The following is an 18,937-nucleotide window of genomic DNA, read 5'->3' as shown; positions in this document are numbered from 1 at the left end:
TGAAAGGATATAGAAGGTTCACTATTTATTTAGTTAATTCACTTGAGGTGGTGTGCTTTGAATGTCTTTTCCCCCAATCGGATGTGAACTGCGGAAAGGTAGCCTCCTTATGTTGACTGGGGTGTGCCCGGGAGGCGGTGGTCCCGTTGCCCAAAACAACTCATACTTACCTGGCAGGGGAGATACCATGATCATGAAGGTGGTTCACCCAGGGTGAGGCTCATCCATTGCACTTCGGGTGTGCTGACCCCTGCGATTTCCCCAAATGCGGGAAACTCGACTGCATAATTTATGGTAGTGGGGGACTGCGTTCGCGCTTTCCCCTGATTATTCTTGGTAAAAGATAGACTTGCCACCCGCATGTGCACAACCCCCATTCCTTGCACCTTCAAGTTGACTCCTCCTTGATCATGCACCCATTTCTAATAGCGTCTTACGCTGAATTTGCATTCAAAATTGCTATCTTCACCGCTGGCTTTTAGCAATCCCAGTGTAGGAAACCGACCACTGTTAAGCCTTCCGTCGTGGGGGTCTTTTGCTGTTCCCTGACTGGCCTCTTTTTTCCCTTGGTATGATTTCCAATGCGCAATGCACGGATAACCAATAGATGGCAATGCAAGATCACATGTACTGTATCTAGTATTCTGACTTTAAAAAAGCCCCAAAGTTCTTCAATAGTGTCTGAAAAGAATGTCACCCGAGACAAAGTACTACAGGAATGATTGCAACTTTTGGTCTCCAGGTCATTGGACTAAGTATCTTCGGGAAGCACTTGGCTTCTAGTTACACCACTGTATCTATGGCACTTGATTCTGAATGTTCCTTTCCACATGGATGCGAAAGAAGAAATTGAAAGTCGAGATGGTTAAAAGGATCGTTTGAAGCTAGCAGTATCTGTGGACAAATTAACTTCATGGCTGTGCTCTTAAGTTTCAACTGAGGTTACACTGTGAGCACTGGGGAGACATACTGACTGCTAGGTTTGGATGCTCACTTCCTTTCATATGCAAATTGAGGAGAGTCTGTGCCCGTTGATAAAAGGCTGACTGACTGTCTGGGCGACGTCACCACATGCAAATGTCTTTTCTGCAAGGCACCATGGGAGTTCTTGTACATGTATTGTGTGCATGGTTGAATGTGGGAGATATCATTAGTAGTGAAATAATATGAAAGCTCCCCTAATCAGCAGCTTAAGTGAGGAGGTGTGCTTTGAATGTCTCTTCCCCCAATCGGATGTGAACTGCGGAAAGGTAGCCTCCTTATGTTGACTGGGGTGTGCCCGGGAGGCGGTGGTCCCGTTGCCCAAAACAACTCATACTTACCTGGCAGGGGAGATACCATGATCATGAAGGTGGTTCACCCAGGGTGAGGCTCATCCATTGCACTTCGGGTGTGCTGACCCCTGCGATTTCCCCAAATGCGGGAAACTCGACTGCATAATTTATGGTAGTGGGGGACTGCGTTCGCGCTTTCCCCTGATTTTCTTGGTAAAAGATAGACTTGCATAAGCATCTACTTCAATACTTTTTTTTTTGCTTTAATATTTTACTTTTCTTATCACTACACCCTTCCCAGGGTTTGTACTTTTTCGGCACTCTTTCTTTGCTTTTCGAGCACTTTTCTCTTGCATACATACAGTTAGGTCCGGAAATAATTGGACACTAACACAATGTTCATCGTTTTGGCTCTGTACGCCACCACAATGGATTTGAAATGAAACAACCGAGATGCAATCGAAGTGCAGACTTTCAGCTTTAATTCAAGGGGTTGAACAAAAACATCGTAGGAAACGTTTAGGAATTGCAACCATTTTCATACACAGTCCCCTTATTTCAGGGGCTCAAATGTAATTGGACAAATTAACACAATCATAAATGAAATGTTCATTTTTAATACTTTGTCGAGAATCCTTTGCAGGCAATGACTGCTTGAAGTCTGGAACGCATGGACATCACCAAACGCTGGGTTTCCTCCTTTGTGATGCTTTGCCAGGCTTTTACTGCAGCTGTCTTCAGTTGTTGTTGTTTGTTTGTGGGTCTTTCTGCCTAAAGTTTTGTCTTCAGCCAGTGGAATGCATGCTCGATCGGGTTGAGATCAGGTGATTGATTCGGCCATTGCAGAATATGCCACTTCTTTGCCTTAAAAAAAACTCCTGGGTTGCTTTTGCAGTATGTTTTGGGTCATTGTCCATCTGTAAAGTGAAGCGCCGTCCAATCAACTTCGCTGTATTTGCTCCTCTTGTGAAGTCTTCTCTTTATGGTAGACTTGGATAATGATATAAATAAATAATGAAATAAATAAATATATAGCGCTATCCGTTTAGGTTGTGTTGTGAATTCAACTTTGTTCACAGATCTCCAGTTTCAGGCATAGCACAGAACAGTGTCGGCCTAGGATGCTCCCTTCCTTTCGTATGCAAATGTTTACAAGAGTCTGTACCTGCTTCAAACCCGCTCACATGCTGCATGCTGTAGTTGTTGTTGTTGGGCACATTGTATCATTTGGGAGGTATTTTTGAATGGTGAAAGGATATAGAAGGTTCACTATTTATTTAGTTAATTCACTTGAGGTGGTGTGCTTTGAATGTCTTTTCCCCCAATCGGATGTGAACTGCGGAAAGGTAGCCTCCTTATGTTGACTGGGGTGTGCCCGGGAGGCGGTGGTCCCGTTGCCCAAAACAACTCATACTTACCTGGCAGGGGAGATACCATGATCATGAAGGTGGTTCACCCAGGGTGAGGCTCATCCATTGCACTTCGGGTGTGCTGACCCCTGCGATTTCCCCAAATGCGGGAAACTCGACTGCATAATTTATGGTAGTGGGGGACTGCGTTCGCGCTTTCCCCTGATTATTCTTGGTAAAAGATAGACTTGCCACCCGCATGTGCACAACCCCCATTCCTTGCACCTTCAAGTTGACTCCTCCTTGATCATGCACCCATTTCTAATAGCGTCTTACGCTGAATTTGCATTCAAAATTGCTATCTTCACCGCTGGCTTTTAGCAATCCCAGTATAGGAAACCGACCACTGTTAAGCCTTCCGTCGTGGGGGTCTTTTGCTGTTCCCTGACTGGCCTCTTTTTTCCCTTGGTATGATTTCCAATGCGCAATGCACGGATAACCAATAGATGGCAATGCAAGATCACATGTACTGTATCTAGTATTCTGACTTTAAAAAAGCCCCAAAGTTCTTCAATAGTGTCTGAAAAGAATGTCACCCGAGACAAAGTACTACAGGAATGATTGCAACTTTTGGTCTCCAGGTCATTGGACTAAGTATCTTCGGGAAGCACTTGGCTTCTAGTTACACCACTGTATCTATGGCACTTGATTCTGAATGTTCCTTTCCACATGGATGCGAAAGAAGAAATTGAAAGTCGAGATGGTTAAAAGGATCGTTTGAAGCTAGCAGTATCTGTGGACAAATTAACTTCATGGCTGTGCTCTTAAGTTTCAACTGAGGTTACACTGTGAGCACTGGGGAGACATACTGACTGCTAGGTTTGGATGCTCACTTCCTTTCATATGCAAATTGAGGAGAGTCTGTGCCCGTTGATAAAAGGCTGACTGACTGTCTGGGCGACGTCACCACATGCAAATGTCTTTTCTGCAAGGCACCATGGGAGTTCTTGTACATGTATTGTGTGCATGGTTGAATGTGGGAGATATCATTAGTAGTGAAATAATATGAAAGCTCCCCTAATCAGCAGCTTAAGTGAGGAGGTGTGCTTTGAATGTCTCTTCCCCCAATCGGATGTGAACTGCGGAAAGGTAGCCTCCTTATGTTGACTGGGGTGTGCCCGGGAGGCGGTGGTCCCGTTGCCCAAAACAACTCATACTTACCTGGCAGGGGAGATACCATGATCATGAAGGTGGTTCACCCAGGGTGAGGCTCATCCATTGCACTTCGGGTGTGCTGACCCCTGCGATTTCCCCAAATGCGGGAAACTCGACTGCATAATTTATGGTAGTGGGGGACTGCGTTCGCGCTTTCCCCTGATTATTCTTGGTAAAAGATAGACTTGCCACCCGCATGTGCACAACCCCCATTCCTTGCACCTTCAAGTTGACTCCTCCTTGATCATGCACCCATTTCTAATAGCGTCTTACGCTGAATTTGCATTCAAAATTGCTATCTTCACCGCTGGCTTTTAGCAATCCCAGTGTAGGAAACCGACCACTGTTAAGCCTTCCGTCGTGGGGGTCTTTTGCTGTTCCCTGACTGGCCTCTTTTTTCCCTTGGTATGATTTCCAATGCGCAATGCACGGATAACCAATAGATGGCAATGCAAGATCACATGTACTGTATCTAGTATTCTGACTTTAAAAAAGCCCCAAAGTTCTTCAATAGTGTCTGAAAAGAATGTCACCCGAGACAAAGTACTACAGGAATGATTGCAACTTTTGGTCTCCAGGTCATTGGACTAAGTATCTTCGGGAAGCACTTGGCTTCTAGTTACACCACTGTATCTATGGCACTTGATTCTGAATGTTCCTTTCCACATGGATGCGAAAGAAGAAATTGAAAGTCGAGATGGTTAAAAGGATCGTTTGAAGCTAGCAGTATCTGTGGACAAATTAACTTCATGGCTGTGCTCTTAAGTTTCAACTGAGGTTACACTGTGAGCACTGGGGAGACATACTGACTGCTAGGTTTGGATGCTCACTTCCTTTCATATGCAAATTGAGGAGAGTCTGTGCCCGTTGATAAAAGGCTGACTGACTGTCTGGGCGACGTCACCACATGCAAATGTCTTTTCTGCAAGGCACCATGGGAGTTCTTGTACATGTATTGTGTGCATGGTTGAATGTGGGAGATATCATTAGTAGTGAAATAATATGAAAGCTCCCCTAATCAGCAGCTTAAGTGAGGAGGTGTGCTTTGAATGTCTCTTCCCCCAATCGGATGTGAACTGCGGAAAGGTAGCCTCCTTATGTTGACTGGGGTGTGCCCGGGAGGCGGTGGTCCCGTTGCCCAAAACAACTCATACTTACCTGGCAGGGGAGATACCATGATCATGAAGGTGGTTCACCCAGGGTGAGGCTCATCCATTGCACTTCGGGTGTGCTGACCCCTGCGATTTCCCCAAATGCGGGAAACTCGACTGCATAATTTATGGTAGTGGGGGACTGCGTTCGCGCTTTCCCCTGATTTTCTTGGTAAAAGATAGACTTGCATAAGCATCTACTTCAATACTTTTTTTTTTGCTTTAATATTTTACTTTTCTTATCACTACACCCTTCCCAGGGTTTGTACTTTTTCGGCACTCTTTCTTTGCTTTTCGAGCACTTTTCTCTTGCATACATACAGTTAGGTCCGGAAATAATTGGACACTAACACAATGTTCATCGTTTTGGCTCTGTACGCCACCACAATGGATTTGAAATGAAACAACCGAGATGCAATCGAAGTGCAGACTTTCAGCTTTAATTCAAGGGGTTGAACAAAAACATCGTAGGAAACGTTTAGGAATTGCAACCATTTTCATACACAGTCCCCTTATTTCAGGGGCTCAAATGTAATTGGACAAATTAACACAATCATAAATGAAATGTTCATTTTTAATACTTTGTCGAGAATCCTTTGCAGGCAATGACTGCTTGAAGTCTGGAACGCATGGACATCACCAAACGCTGGGTTTCCTCCTTTGTGATGCTTTGCCAGGCTTTTACTGCAGCTGTCTTCAGTTGTTGTTGTTTGTTTGTGGGTCTTTCTGCCTAAAGTTTTGTCTTCAGCCAGTGGAATGCATGCTCGATCGGGTTGAGATCAGGTGATTGATTCGGCCATTGCAGAATATGCCACTTCTTTGCCTTAAAAAAAACTCCTGGGTTGCTTTTGCAGTATGTTTTGGGTCATTGTCCATCTGTAAAGTGAAGCGCCGTCCAATCAACTTCGCTGTATTTGCTCCTCTTGTGAAGTCTTCTCTTTATGGTAGACTTGGATAATGATATAAATAAATAATGAAATAAATAAATATATAGCGCTATCCGTTTAGGTTGTGTTGTGAATTCAACTTTGTTCACAGATCTCCAGTTTCAGGCATAGCACAGAACAGTGTCGGCCTAGGATGCTCCCTTCCTTTCGTATGCAAATGTTTACAAGAGTCTGTACCTGCTTCAAACCCGCTCACATGCTGCATGCTGTAGTTGTTGTTGTTGGGCACATTGTATCATTTGGGAGGTATTTTTGAATGGTGAAAGGATATAGAAGGTTCACTATTTATTTAGTTAATTCACTTGAGGTGGTGTGCTTTGAATGTCTTTTCCCCCAATCGGATGTGAACTGCGGAAAGGTAGCCTCCTTATGTTGACTGGGGTGTGCCCGGGAGGCGGTGGTCCCGTTGCCCAAAACAACTCATACTTACCTGGCAGGGGAGATACCATGATCATGAAGGTGGTTCACCCAGGGTGAGGCTCATCCATTGCACTTCGGGTGTGCTGACCCCTGCGATTTCCCCAAATGCGGGAAACTCGACTGCATAATTTATGGTAGTGGGGGACTGCGTTCGCGCTTTCCCCTGATTATTCTTGGTAAAAGATAGACTTGCCACCCGCATGTGCACAACCCCCATTCCTTGCACCTTCAAGTTGACTCCTCCTTGATCATGCACCCATTTCTAATAGCGTCTTACGCTGAATTTGCATTCAAAATTGCTATCTTCACCGCTGGCTTTTAGCAATCCCAGTGTAGGAAACCGACCACTGTTAAGCCTTCCGTCGTGGGGGTCTTTTGCTGTTCCCTGACTGGCCTCTTTTTTCCCTTGGTATGATTTCCAATGCGCAATGCACGGATAACCAATAGATGGCAATGCAAGATCACATGTACTGTATCTAGTATTCTGACTTTAAAAAAGCCCCAAAGTTCTTCAATAGTGTCTGAAAAGAATGTCACCCGAGACAAAGTACTACAGGAATGATTGCAACTTTTGGTCTCCAGGTCATTGGACTAAGTATCTTCGGGAAGCACTTGGCTTCTAGTTACACCACTGTATCTATGGCACTTGATTCTGAATGTTCCTTTCCACATGGATGCGAAAGAAGAAATTGAAAGTCGAGATGGTTAAAAGGATCGTTTGAAGCTAGCAGTATCTGTGGACAAATTAACTTCATGGCTGTGCTCTTAAGTTTCAACTGAGGTTACACTGTGAGCACTGGGGAGACATACTGACTGCTAGGTTTGGATGCTCACTTCCTTTCATATGCAAATTGAGGAGAGTCTGTGCCCGTTGATAAAAGGCTGACTGACTGTCTGGGCGACGTCACCACATGCAAATGTCTTTTCTGCAAGGCACCATGGGAGTTCTTGTACATGTATTGTGTGCATGGTTGAATGTGGGAGATATCATTAGTAGTGAAATAATATGAAAGCTCCCCTAATCAGCAGCTTAAGTGAGGAGGTGTGCTTTGAATGTCTCTTCCCCCAATCGGATGTGAACTGCGGAAAGGTAGCCTCCTTATGTTGACTGGGGTGTGCCCGGGAGGCGGTGGTCCCGTTGCCCAAAACAACTCATACTTACCTGGCAGGGGAGATACCATGATCATGAAGGTGGTTCACCCAGGGTGAGGCTCATCCATTGCACTTCGGGTGTGCTGACCCCTGCGATTTCCCCAAATGCGGGAAACTCGACTGCATAATTTATGGTAGTGGGGGACTGCGTTCGCGCTTTCCCCTGATTTTCTTGGTAAAAGATAGACTTGCATAAGCATCTACTTCAATACTTTTTTTTTTGCTTTAATATTTTACTTTTCTTATCACTACACCCTTCCCAGGGTTTGTACTTTTTCGGCACTCTTTCTTTGCTTTTCGAGCACTTTTCTCTTGCATACATACAGTTAGGTCCGGAAATAATTGGACACTAACACAATGTTCATCGTTTTGGCTCTGTACGCCACCACAATGGATTTGAAATGAAACAACCGAGATGCAATCGAAGTGCAGACTTTCAGCTTTAATTCAAGGGGTTGAACAAAAACATCGTAGGAAACGTTTAGGAATTGCAACCATTTTCATACACAGTCCGCTTATGTCAGGGGCTCAAATGTAATTGGACAAATTAACACAATCATAAATGAAATGTTCATTTTTAATACTTTGTCGAGAATCCTTTGCAGGCAATGACTGCTTGAAGTCTGGAACGCATGGACATCACCAAACGCTGGGTTTCCTCCTTTGTGATGCTTTGCCAGGCTTTTACTGCAGCTGTCTTCAGTTGTTGTTGTTTGTTTGTGGGTCTTTCTGCCTAAAGTTTTGTCTTCAGCCAGTGGAATGCATGCTCGATCGGGTTGAGATCAGGTGATTGATTCGGCCATTGCAGAATATGCCACTTCTTTGCCTTAAAAAAAACTCCTGGGTTGCTTTTGCAGTATGTTTTGGGTCATTGTCCATCTGTAAAGTGAAGCGCCGTCCAATCAACTTCGCTGTATTTGCTCCTCTTGTGAAGTCTTCCCTTTATGGTAGACTTGGATAATGATATAAATAAATAATGAAATAAATAAATATATAGCGCTATCCGTTTAGGTTGTGTTGTGAATTCAACTTTGTTCACAGCTCTCCAGTTCCATTTCAGGCATAGCACAGAACAGTGTCGGCCTAGGATGCTCCCTTCCTTTCGTATGCAAATGCTTACAAGAGTCTGTACCTGCTTCAAACCCGCTCACATGCTGCATGCTGTAGTTGTTGTTGTTGGGCACATTGTATCATTTGGGAGGTTTTTTTGAATGGTGAAAGGATATAGAAGGTTCACTATTTATTTAGTTAATTCACTTGAGGAGGTGTGCTTTGAATGTCTTTTCCCCCAATTGGATGTGAACTGCGGAAAGGTAGCCTCCTTATGTTGACTGGGGTGTGCCCGGGAGGCGGTGGTCCCGTTGCCCAAAACAACTCATACTTACCTGGCAGGGGAGATACCATGATCATGAAGGTGGTTCACCCAGGGTGAGGCTCATCCATTGCACTTCGGGTGTGCTGACCCCTGCGATTTCCCCAAATGCGGGAAACTCGACTGCATAATTTATGGTAGTGGGGGACTGCGTTCGCGCTTTCCCCTGATTATTCTTGGTAAAAGATAGACTTGCTACCCGCATGTGCACAACCCCCATTCCTTTCACCTTCAAGTTGACTCCTCCTTTATCATGCACCCATTTCTAATAGCGTCTTACGCTGAATTTGCATTCAAAATTGCTATCTTCACCGCTGGCTTTTAGCAATCCCAGTGTAGGAAACCGACCACTTTTAAGCCTTCCGTCGTGGGGTGGGCTTTTGCTTTTCCCTGACTGGCCTCTTTTTTCCCTTGGTATGATTTCCAATGCGCAATGCATGGATAACCAATAGATGGCAATGCAAGATCACATGTACTGTATCTAGTATTCTGACGTTTAAAAAAGCCCCAAAGTTCTTCAATAGTGTCTGAAAAGAATGTCACCCGAGACAAAGTACTACAGGAATGATTGCAACTTTTGGTCTCCAGGTCATTGGACTAAGTATCTTCGGGAAGCACTTGGCTTCTAGTTACACCACTGTATCTATGGCACTGGATTCTGAATGTTCCTTTCCACATGGATGCGAAAGAAGAAATTGAAAGTCGAGATGGTTAAAAGGATCGTTTGAAGCTAGCAGTATCTGTGGACAAATTAACTTCATGGCTGTGCTCTTAAGTTTCAACTGAGGTTACACTGTGAGCACTGGGGAGACATACTGCTAGGTTTGGATGCTCACTTCCTTTCATATGCAAATTGAGGAGAGTCTGTGCCCGTTGAAAAAAGGCTGACTGACTGTCTGTGCGACGTCACCACATGCAAATGTCTTTTCTGCAAGGCACCATGGGAGTTCTTGTACATGTATTGTGGGCATGGTTGAATGTGGGAGATATCATTAGTAGTGAAATAATATGAAAGGTCCCCTAATCAGCAGCTTAAGTGAGGAGGTGTGCTTTGAATGTCTCTTCCCCCAATCGGATGTGAACTGCGGAAAGGTAGCCTCCTTATGTTGACTGGGGTGTGCCCGGGAGGCGGTGGTCCCGTTGCCTAAAACAACTCATACTTACCTGGCAGGGGAGATACCATGATCATGAAGGTGGTTCACCCAGGGTGAGGCTCATCCATTGCACTTCGGGTGTGCTGACCCCTGCGATTTCCCCAAATGCGGGAAACTCGACTGCATAATTTATGGTAGTGGGGGACTGCGTTCGCGCTTTCCCCTGATTATTCTTGGTAAAAGATAGACTTGCTACCCGCATGTGCACAACCCCCATTCCTTTCACCTTCAAGTTGACTCCTCCTTTATCATGCACCCATTTCTAATAGCGTCTTACGCTGAATTTGCATTCAAAATTGCTATCTTCACCGCTGGCTTTTAGCAATCCCAGTGTAGGAAACCGACCACTTTTAAGCCTTCCGTCGTGGGGTGGGCTTTTGCTTTTCCCTGACTGGCCTCTTTTTTCCCTTGGTATGATTTCCAATGCGCAATGCATGGATAACCAATAGATGGCAATGCAAGATCACATGTACTGTATCTAGTATTCTGACGTTTAAAAAAGCCCCAAAGTTCTTCAATAGTGTCTGAAAAGAATGTCACCCGAGACAAAGTACTACAGGAATGATTGCAACTTTTGGTCTCCAGGTCATTGGACTAAGTATCTTCGGGAAGCACTTGGCTTCTAGTTACACCACTGTATCTATGGCACTGGATTCTGAATGTTCCTTTCCACATGGATGCGAAAGAAGAAATTGAAAGTCGAGATGGTTAAAAGGATCGTTTGAAGCTAGCAGTATCTGTGGACAAATTAACTTCATGGCTGTGCTCTTAAGTTTCAACTGAGGTTACACTGTGAGCACTGGGGAGACATACTGCTAGGTTTGGATGCTCACTTCCTTTCATATGCAAATTGAGGAGAGTCTGTGCCCGTTGAAAAAAGGCTGACTGACTGTCTGTGCGACGTCACCACATGCAAATGTCTTTTCTGCAAGGCACCATGGGAGTTCTTGTACATGTATTGTGGGCATGGTTGAATGTGGGAGATATCATTAGTAGTGAAATAATATGAAAGGTCCCCTAATCAGCAGCTTAAGTGAGGAGGTGTGCTTTGAATGTCTCTTCCCCCAATCGGATGTGAACTGCGGAAAGGTAGCCTCCTTATGTTGACTGGGGTGTGCCCGGGAGGCGGTGGTCCCGTTGCCTAAAACAACTCATACTTACCTGGCAGGGGAGATACCATGATCATGAAGGTGGTTCACCCAGGGTGAGGCTCATCCATTGCACTTCGGGTGTGCTGACCCCTGCGATTTCCCCAAATGCGGGAAACTCGACTGCATAATTTATGGTAGTGGGGGACTGCGTTCGCGCTTTCCCCTGATTATTCTTGGTAAAAGATAGACTTGCTACCCGCATGTGCACAACCCCCATTCCTTTCACCTTCAAGTTGACTCCTCCTTTATCATGCACCCATTTCTAATAGCGTCTTACGCTGAATTTGCATTCAAAATTGCTATCTTCACCGCTGGCTTTTAGCAATCCCAGTGTAGGAAACCGACCACTTTTAAGCCTTCCGTCGTGGGGTGGGCTTTTGCTTTTCCCTGACTGGCCTCTTTTTTCCCTTGGTATGATTTCCAATGCGCAATGCATGGATAACCAATAGATGGCAATGCAAGATCACATGTACTGTATCTAGTATTCTGACTTTTAAAAAAGCCCCAAAGTTCTTCAATAGTGTCTGAAAAGAATGTCACCCGAGACAAAGTACTACAGGAATGATTGCAACTTTTGGTCTCCAGGTCATTGGACTAAGTATCTTCGGGAAGCACTTGGCTTCTAGTTACACCACTGTATCTATGGCACTGGATTCTGAATGTTCCTTTCCACATGGATGCGAAAGAAGAAATTGAAAGTCGAGATGGTTAAAAGGATCGTTTGAAGCTAGCAGTATCTGTGGACAAATTAACTTCATGGCTGTGCTCTTAAGTTTCAACTGAGGTTACACTGTGAGCACTGGGGAGACATACTGCTAGGTTTGGATGCTCACTTCCTTTCATATGCAAATTGAGGAGAGTCTGTGCCCGTTGAAAAAAGGCTGACTGACTGTCTGTGCGACGTCACCACATGCAAATGTCTTTTCTGCAAGGCACCATGGGAGTTCTTGTACATGTATTGTGGGCATGGTTGAATGTGGGAGATATCATTAGTAGTGAAATAATATGAAAGGTCCCCTAATCAGCAGCTTAAGTGAGGAGGTGTGCTTTGAATGTCTCTTCCCCCAATCGGATGTGAACTGCGGAAAGGTAGCCTCCTTATGTTGACTGGGGTGTGCCCGGGAGGCGGTGGTCCCGTTGCCTAAAACAACTCATACTTACCTGGCAGGGGAGATACCATGATCATGAAGGTGGTTCACCCAGGGTGAGGCTCATCCATTGCACTTCGGGTGTGCTGACCCCTGCGATTTCCCCAAATGCGGGAAACTCGACTGCATAATTTATGGTAGTGGGGGACTGCGTTCGCGCTTTCCCCTGATTATTCTTGGTAAAAGATAGACTTGCTACCCGCATGTGCACAACCCCCATTCCTTTCACCTTCAAGTTGACTCCTCCTTTATCATGCACCCATTTCTAATAGCGTCTTACGCTGAATTTGCATTCAAAATTGCTATCTTCACCGCTGGCTTTTAGCAATCCCAGTGTAGGAAACCGACCACTTTTAAGCCTTCCGTCGTGGGGTGGGCTTTTGCTTTTCCCTGACTGGCCTCTTTTTTCCCTTGGTATGATTTCCAATGCGCAATGCATGGATAACCAATAGATGGCAATGCAAGATCACATGTACTGTATCTAGTATTCTGACGTTTAAAAAAGCCCCAAAGTTCTTCAATAGTGTCTGAAAAGAATGTCACCCGAGACAAAGTACTACAGGAATGATTGCAACTTTTGGTCTCCAGGTCATTGGACTAAGTATCTTCGGGAAGCACTTGGCTTCTAGTTACACCACTGTATCTATGGCACTGGATTCTGAATGTTCCTTTCCACATGGATGCGAAAGAAGAAATTGAAAGTCGAGATGGTTAAAAGGATCGTTTGAAGCTAGCAGTATCTGTGGACAAATTAACTTCATGGCTGTGCTCTTAAGTTTCAACTGAGGTTACACTGTGAGCACTGGGGAGACATACTGCTAGGTTTGGATGCTCACTTCCTTTCATATGCAAATTGAGGAGAGTCTGTGCCCGTTGAAAAAAGGCTGACTGACTGTCTGTGCGACGTCACCACATGCAAATGTCTTTTCTGCAAGGCACCATGGGAGTTCTTGTACATGTATTGTGGGCATGGTTGAATGTGGGAGATATCATTAGTAGTGAAATAATATGAAAGGTCCCCTAATCAGCAGCTTAAGTGAGGAGGTGTGCTTTGAATGTCTCTTCCCCCAATCGGATGTGAACTGCGGAAAGGTAGCCTCCTTATGTTGACTGGGGTGTGCCCGGGAGGCGGTGGTCCCGTTGCCTAAAACAACTCATACTTACCTGGCAGGGGAGATACCATGATCATGAAGGTGGTTCACCCAGGGTGAGGCTCATCCATTGCACTTCGGGTGTGCTGACCCCTGCGATTTCCCCAAATGCGGGAAACTCGACTGCATAATTTATGGTAGTGGGGGACTGCGTTCGCGCTTTCCCCTGATTATTCTTGGTAAAAGATAGACTTGCTACCCGCATGTGCACAACCCCCATTCCTTTCACCTTCAAGTTGACTCCTCCTTTATCATGCACCCATTTCTAATAGCGTCTTACGCTGAATTTGCATTCAAAATTGCTATCTTCACCGCTGGCTTTTAGCAATCCCAGTGTAGGAAACCGACCACTTTTAAGCCTTCCGTCGTGGGGTGGGCTTTTGCTTTTCCCTGACTGGCCTCTTTTTTCCCTTGGTATGATTTCCAATGCGCAATGCATGGATAACCAATAGATGGCAATGCAAGATCACATGTACTGTATCTAGTATTCTGACTTTTAAAAAAGCCCCAAAGTTCTTCAATAGTGTCTGAAAAGAATGTCACCCGAGACAAAGTACTACAGGAATGATTGCAACTTTTGGTCTCCAGGTCATTGGACTAAGTATCTTCGGGAAGCACTTGGCTTCTAGTTACACCACTGTATCTATGGCACTGGATTCTGAATGTTCCTTTCCACATGGATGCGAAAGAAGAAATTGAAAGTCGAGATGGTTAAAAGGATCGTTTGAAGCTAGCAGTATCTGTGGACAAATTAACTTCATGGCTGTGCTCTTAAGTTTCAACTGAGGTTACACTGTGAGCACTGGGGAGACATACTGCTAGGTTTGGATGCTCACTTCCTTTCATATGCAAATTGAGGAGAGTCTGTGCCCGTTGAAAAAAGGCTGACTGACTGTCTGTGCGACGTCACCACATGCAAATGTCTTTTCTGCAAGGCACCATGGGAGTTCTTGTACATGTATTGTGGGCATGGTTGAATGTGGGAGATATCATTAGTAGTGAAATAATATGAAAGGTCCCCTAATCAGCAGCTTAAGTGAGGAGGTGTGCTTTGAATGTCTCTTCCCCCAATCGGATGTGAACTGCGGAAAGGTAGCCTCCTTATGTTGACTGGGGTGTGCCCGGGAGGCGGTGGTCCCGTTGCCTAAAACAACTCATACTTACCTGGCAGGGGAGATACCATGATCATGAAGGTGGTTCACCCAGGGTGAGGCTCATCCATTGCACTTCGGGTGTGCTGACCCCTGCGATTTCCCCAAATGCGGGAAACTCGACTGCATAATTTATGGTAGTGGGGGACTGCGTTCGCGCTTTCCCCTGATTATTCTTGGTAAAAGATAGACTTGCTACCCGCATGTGCACAACCCCCATTCCTTTCACCTTCAAGTTGACTCCTCCTTTATCATGCACCCATTTCTAATAGCGTCTTACGCTGAATTTGCATTCAAAATTGCTATCTTCACCGCTGGCTTTTAGCAATCCCAGTGTAGGAAACCGACCACTTTTAAGCCTTCCGTCGTGGGGTGGGCTTTTGCTTTTCCCTGACTGGCCTCTTTTTTCCCTTGGTATGATTTCCAATGCGCAATGCATGGATAACCAATAGATGGCAATGCAAGATCACATGTACTGTATCTAGTATTCTGACTTTTAAAAAAGCCCCAAAGTTCTTCAATAGTGTCTGAAAAGAATGTCACCCGAGACAAAGTACTACAGGAATGATTGCAACTTTTGGTCTCCAGGTCATTGGACTAAGTATCTTCGGGAAGCACTTGGCTTCTAGTTACACCACTGTATCTATGGCACTGGATTCTGAATGTTCCTTTCCACATGGATGCGAAAGAAGAAATTGAAAGTCGAGATGGTTAAAAGGATCGTTTGAAGCTAGCAGTATCTGTGGACAAATTAACTTCATGGCTGTGCTCTTAAGTTTCAACTGAGGTTACACTGTGAGCACTGGGGAGACATACTGACTGCTAGGTTTGGATGCTCACTTCCTTTCATATGCAAATTGAGGAGAGTCTGTGCCCGTTGATAAAAGGCTGACTGACTGTCTGGGCGACGTCACCACATGCAAATGTCTTTTCTGCAAGGCACCATGGGAGTTCTTGTACATGTATTGTGTGCATGGTTGAATGTGGGAGATATCATTAGTAGTGAAATAATATGAAAGCTCCCCTAATCAGCAGCTTAAGTGAGGAGGTGTGCTTTGAATGTCTCTTCCCCCAATCGGATGTGAACTGCGGAAAGGTAGCCTCCTTATGTTGACTGGGGTGTGCCCGGGAGGCGGTGGTCCCGTTGCCCAAAACAACTCATACTTACCTGGCAGGGGAGATACCATGATCATGAAGGTGGTTCACCCAGGGTGAGGCTCATCCATTGCACTTCGGGTGTGCTGACCCCTGCGATTTCCCCAAATGCGGGAAACTCGACTGCATAATTTATGGTAGTGGGGGACTGCGTTCGCGCTTTCCCCTGATTATTCTTGGTAAAAGATAGACTTGCCACCCGCATGTGCACAACCCCCATTCCTTGCACCTTCAAGTTGACTCCTCCTTGATCATGCACCCATTTCTAATAGCGTCTTACGCTGAATTTGCATTCAAAATTGCTATCTTCACCGCTGGCTTTTAGCAATCCCAGTGTAGGAAACCGACCACTGTTAAGCCTTCCGTCGTGGGGGTCTTTTGCTGTTCCCTGACTGGCCTCTTTTTTCCCTTGGTATGATTTCCAATGCGCAATGCACGGATAACCAATAGATGGCAATGCAAGATCACATGTACTGTATCTAGTATTCTGACTTTAAAAAAGCCCCAAAGTTCTTCAATAGTGTCTGAAAAGAATGTCACCCGAGACAAAGTACTACAGGAATGATTGCAACTTTTGGTCTCCAGGTCATTGGACTAAGTATCTTCGGGAAGCACTTGGCTTCTAGTTACACCACTGTATCTATGGCACTTGATTCTGAATGTTCCTTTCCACATGGATGCGAAAGAAGAAATTGAAAGTCGAGATGGTTAAAAGGATCGTTTGAAGCTAGCAGTATCTGTGGACAAATTAACTTCATGGCTGTGCTCTTAAGTTTCAACTGAGGTTACACTGTGAGCACTGGGGAGACATACTGACTGCTAGGTTTGGATGCTCACTTCCTTTCATATGCAAATTGAGGAGAGTCTGTGCCCGTTGATAAAAGGCTGACTGACTGTCTGGGCGACGTCACCACATGCAAATGTCTTTTCTGCAAGGCACCATGGGAGTTCTTGTACATGTATTGTGTGCATGGTTGAATGTGGGAGATATCATTAGTAGTGAAATAATATGAAAGCTCCCCTAATCAGCAGCTTAAGTGAGGAGGTGTGCTTTGAATGTCTCTTCCCCCAATCGGATGTGAACTGCGGAAAGGTAGCCTCCTTATGTTGACTGGGGTGTGCCCGGGAGGCGGTGGTCCCGTTGCCCAAAACAACTCATACTTACCTGGCAGGGGAGATACCATGATCATGAAGGTGGTTCACCCAGGGTGAGGCTCATCCATTGCACTTCGGGTGTGCTGACCCCTGCGATTTCCCCAAATGCGGGAAACTCGACTGCATAATTTATGGTAGTGGGGGACTGCGTTCGCGCTTTCCCCTGATTTTCTTGGTAAAAGATAGACTTGCATAAGCATCTACTTCAATACTTTTTTTTTTGCTTTAATATTTTACTTTTCTTATCACTACACCCTTCCCAGGGTTTGTACTTTTTCGGCACTCTTTCTTTGCTTTTCGAGCACTTTTCTCTTGCATACATACAGTTAGGTCCGGAAATAATTGGACACTAACACAATGTTCATCGTTTTGGCTCTGTACGCCACCACAATGGATTTGAAATGAAACAACCGAGATGCAATCGAAGTGCAGACTTTCAGCTTTAATTCAAGGGGTTGAACAAAAACATCGTAGGAAACGTTTAGGAATTGCAACCATTTTCATACACAGTCCCCTTATTTCAGGGGCTCAAATGTAATTGGACAAATTAACACAATCATAAATGAAATGTTCATTTTTAATACTTTGTCGAGAATCCTTTGCAGGCAATGACTGCTTGAAGTCTGGAACGCATGGACATCACCAAACGCTGGGTTTCCTCCTTTGTGATGCTTTGCCAGGCTTTTACTGCAGCTGTCTTCAGTTGTTGTTGTTTGTTTGTGGGTCTTTCTGCCTAAAGTTTTGTCTTCAGCCAGTGGAATGCATGCTCGATCGGGTTGAGATCAGGTGATTGATTCGGCCATTGCAGAATATGCCACTTCTTTGCCTTAAAAAAAACTCCTGGGTTGCTTTTGCAGTATGTTTTGGGTCATTGTCCATCTGTAAAGTGAAGCGCCGTCCAATCAACTTCGCTGTATTTGCTCCTCTTGTGAAGTCTTCTCTTTATGGTAGACTTGGATAATGATATAAATAAATAATGAAATAAATAAATATATAGCGCTATCCGTTTAGGTTGTGTTGTGAATTCAACTTTGTTCACAGATCTCCAGTTTCAGGCATAGCACAGAACAGTGTCGGCCTAGGATGCTCCCTTCCTTTCGTATGCAAATGTTTACAAGAGTCTGTACCTGCTTCAAACCCGCTCACATGCTGCATGCTGTAGTTGTTGTTGTTGGGCACATTGTATCATTTGGGAGGTATTTTTGAATGGTGAAAGGATATAGAAGGTTCACTATTTATTTAGTTAATTCACTTGAGGTGGTGTGCTTTGAATGTCTTTTCCCCCAATCGGATGTGAACTGCGGAAAGGTAGCCTCCTTATGTTGACTGGGGTGTGCCCGGGAGGCGGTGGTCCCGTTGCCCAAAACAACTCATACTTACCTGGCAGGGGAGATACCATGATCATGAAGGTGGTTCACCCAGGGTGAGGCTCATCCATTGCACTTCGGGTGTGCTGACCCCTGCGATTTCCCCAAATGCGGGAAACTCGACTGCATAATTTATGGTAGTGGGGGACTGCGTTCGCGCTTTCCCCTGATTATTCTTGGTAAAAGATAGACTTGCCACCCGCATGTGCACAACCCCCATTCCTTGCACCTTCAAGTTGACTCCTCCTTGATCATGCACCCATTTCTAATAGCGTCTTACGCTGAATTTGCATTCAAAATTGCTATCTTCACCGCTGGCTTTTAGCAATCCCAGTATAGGAAACCGACCACTGTTAAGCCTTCCGTCGTGGGGGTCTTTTGCTGTTCCCTGACTGGCCTCTTTTTTCCCTTGGTATGATTTCCAATGCGCAATGCACGGATAACCAATAGATGGCAATGCAAGATCACATGTACTGTATCTAGTATTCTGACTTTAAAAAAGCCCCAAAGTTCTTCAATAGTGTCTGAAAAGAATGTCACCCGAGACAAAGTACTACAGGAATGATTGCAACTTTTGGTCTCCAGGTCATTGGACTAAGTATCTTCGGGAAGCACTTGGCTTCTA

At 45.0% G+C, this 18,937-nt stretch overlaps 1 protein-coding gene and 16 non-coding genes across 17 annotated transcripts in view; all 17 read left to right on the top strand.

The window, feature by feature from the left end:
* Positions 1-18,937, top strand: part of SLC38A9 (solute carrier family 38 member 9) — a 212,587-nt gene that overhangs the window by 101,947 nt on the left and 91,703 nt on the right. The gene's annotated exons all lie outside the window — the stretch shown is intronic.
* LOC142472790 (U1 spliceosomal RNA) lies at positions 163-326 on the top strand. Its single transcript, XR_012789845.1, has one exon. It is a non-coding gene; the product is annotated as a U1 spliceosomal RNA (small nuclear RNA).
* On the top strand, positions 1,315-1,478 carry LOC142472784 (U1 spliceosomal RNA). Its single transcript, XR_012789843.1, has one exon. It is a non-coding gene; the product is annotated as a U1 spliceosomal RNA (small nuclear RNA).
* LOC142472778 (U1 spliceosomal RNA) lies at positions 2,685-2,848 on the top strand. Its single transcript, XR_012789842.1, has one exon. It is a non-coding gene; the product is annotated as a U1 spliceosomal RNA (small nuclear RNA).
* On the top strand, positions 3,837-4,000 carry LOC142472773 (U1 spliceosomal RNA). Its single transcript, XR_012789838.1, has one exon. It is a non-coding gene; the product is annotated as a U1 spliceosomal RNA (small nuclear RNA).
* LOC142472767 (U1 spliceosomal RNA) lies at positions 4,989-5,152 on the top strand. The gene has a single exon (XR_012789836.1). It is a non-coding gene; the product is annotated as a U1 spliceosomal RNA (small nuclear RNA).
* On the top strand, positions 6,359-6,522 carry LOC142472765 (U1 spliceosomal RNA). The gene has a single exon (XR_012789831.1). It is a non-coding gene; the product is annotated as a U1 spliceosomal RNA (small nuclear RNA).
* Positions 7,511-7,674, top strand: LOC142472760 (U1 spliceosomal RNA). The gene has a single exon (XR_012789829.1). It is a non-coding gene; the product is annotated as a U1 spliceosomal RNA (small nuclear RNA).
* On the top strand, positions 8,886-9,049 carry LOC142472757 (U1 spliceosomal RNA). The gene has a single exon (XR_012789828.1). It is a non-coding gene; the product is annotated as a U1 spliceosomal RNA (small nuclear RNA).
* Positions 10,037-10,200, top strand: LOC142472752 (U1 spliceosomal RNA). The gene has a single exon (XR_012789827.1). It is a non-coding gene; the product is annotated as a U1 spliceosomal RNA (small nuclear RNA).
* LOC142472748 (U1 spliceosomal RNA) lies at positions 11,188-11,351 on the top strand. The gene has a single exon (XR_012789826.1). It is a non-coding gene; the product is annotated as a U1 spliceosomal RNA (small nuclear RNA).
* On the top strand, positions 12,339-12,502 carry LOC142472738 (U1 spliceosomal RNA). Its single transcript, XR_012789823.1, has one exon. It is a non-coding gene; the product is annotated as a U1 spliceosomal RNA (small nuclear RNA).
* LOC142472731 (U1 spliceosomal RNA) lies at positions 13,490-13,653 on the top strand. The gene has a single exon (XR_012789820.1). It is a non-coding gene; the product is annotated as a U1 spliceosomal RNA (small nuclear RNA).
* Positions 14,641-14,804, top strand: LOC142472726 (U1 spliceosomal RNA). Its single transcript, XR_012789819.1, has one exon. It is a non-coding gene; the product is annotated as a U1 spliceosomal RNA (small nuclear RNA).
* On the top strand, positions 15,796-15,959 carry LOC142472723 (U1 spliceosomal RNA). Its single transcript, XR_012789818.1, has one exon. It is a non-coding gene; the product is annotated as a U1 spliceosomal RNA (small nuclear RNA).
* Positions 16,948-17,111, top strand: LOC142472717 (U1 spliceosomal RNA). Its single transcript, XR_012789817.1, has one exon. It is a non-coding gene; the product is annotated as a U1 spliceosomal RNA (small nuclear RNA).
* Positions 18,318-18,481, top strand: LOC142472713 (U1 spliceosomal RNA). Its single transcript, XR_012789816.1, has one exon. It is a non-coding gene; the product is annotated as a U1 spliceosomal RNA (small nuclear RNA).

This window comes from Ascaphus truei, chromosome 1 (genome assembly GCF_040206685.1).
Source record: "Ascaphus truei isolate aAscTru1 chromosome 1, aAscTru1.hap1, whole genome shotgun sequence".
NCBI classification, from domain to species: Eukaryota; Metazoa; Chordata; class Amphibia; order Anura; family Ascaphidae; genus Ascaphus; species Ascaphus truei.
Note: the sequence above shows the minus strand (reverse complement) of the source record. Positions and strands in the feature narration are given on the sequence as shown.